This window comes from Geospiza fortis, unplaced genomic scaffold (genome assembly GCF_000277835.1).
Source record: "Geospiza fortis unplaced genomic scaffold, GeoFor_1.0 scaffold17, whole genome shotgun sequence".
In the NCBI taxonomy this organism is placed as follows: domain Eukaryota; kingdom Metazoa; phylum Chordata; class Aves; order Passeriformes; family Thraupidae; genus Geospiza; species Geospiza fortis.
In genome coordinates this window covers 615,887-617,157 of record NW_005054438.1, presented here as the reverse complement: position 1 = coordinate 617,157, position 1,271 = coordinate 615,887, and positions in this window count along the sequence as shown.

The window sequence follows — 1,271 nt, the reverse complement described above, 5'->3', positions numbered from 1 at the left end:
GGGGGTGCCGGTGCCCCCAGCCGCCGAGGCACCTCTAGCGCAGTGAGATGGGGAAGTCCCGCTGGCGGTAGGAAAAGTGCGGCTGCAGCCCTGCAGGGGAGCGGTTCTCCCCGATCCCGAGGCTCAGGGGAGCTGTGCATGCACCGCATCCTTTGCACTGTGCCTGCCGCAGGAAACGCATCCTCCTTCCCCTGCGCCAGGCCGGCTTCCCTGTCCCTGCATTCCAGGGTGTGATGGACGGGATGCTGCAGAGGGGATGCTGAGGACACCCCGATCTGGGGACAGCAGCCCTCTGGGTCCACCAGCTGGGCACTGACAGCAGCAAAATAATAAAGAGTGTGTATATATGTGTGTGCGTGTGTCTGTGTGTGTGTATAAATCACAGAATGGTTTGGGTTGGAAGGGACTGTAAAGATCCTTCAGTCCAATGTCCTGCCATGGGCAGGGACACCTTCCTCTAGATCAGGTTGCTCCAGCCTCACCTTAACACCTCCAGGGATGGGACAGCCACAGCTTTTCTGGGCAACCTGTTTCAGTGTCCCCCTAGCCTCACGGTAAAGAATTTCTTCCTGATATCTAACCTAAACATACCTTCTGTCAATTTGAAGCCATTGCCCCCTGTCCTTGTAAATAGTCTGTCTCCATCTCTCTTGTCAGCTCCCTTCAGGTACTGGAAGGCTGCAATTAGGTCACCCTGGAGCTTCCCTTTTCCAGGCTGAACAATCCCAATTCTCTCAGCCTTTGCCCACAGGAGAGGTGCTCCATCCCTCTGATCATCCTGGTGGCCTCCTTGGGCTCTCTCCATTGAGTCCATGTCCCCCATATTTGTGCAGCCCTGTGACACTATTGCAACTGAGCACTCAGAATACACCTGCAGTGCCATTATCCCTGCTCAGTGTGGCAGGGAGGCTTAGGAAATTTCCCTTTGGCACACCAAGGCTTAAGGATGTTGTACAGAATTGAGCCTCAGCCAAGAGACTCCTCTCAAGGTCAGATGTGGAACAGCAGATGCACAGGGTTCAAGCAGGAGGATCTTCAGCCTCCACGCAGCAGATGACCAAAATGTTTGCACACTTGGAGTCAAATTCCAATCTAGTCTCAGAAATAAGTCCTGAATGATGCCTGCCATATCTGTTTTTCAGCTTTATCTTCTCTATTGCAGTCAGTCTAGGCTCTTTTCAGACTGGTAGTTCTTCAGTCAGGAGATGGGTTTCTGACTGGAAAACTCCCTCTCAGTCTGAGCCTCTCCCCTGACCATCACAGCCCATGGC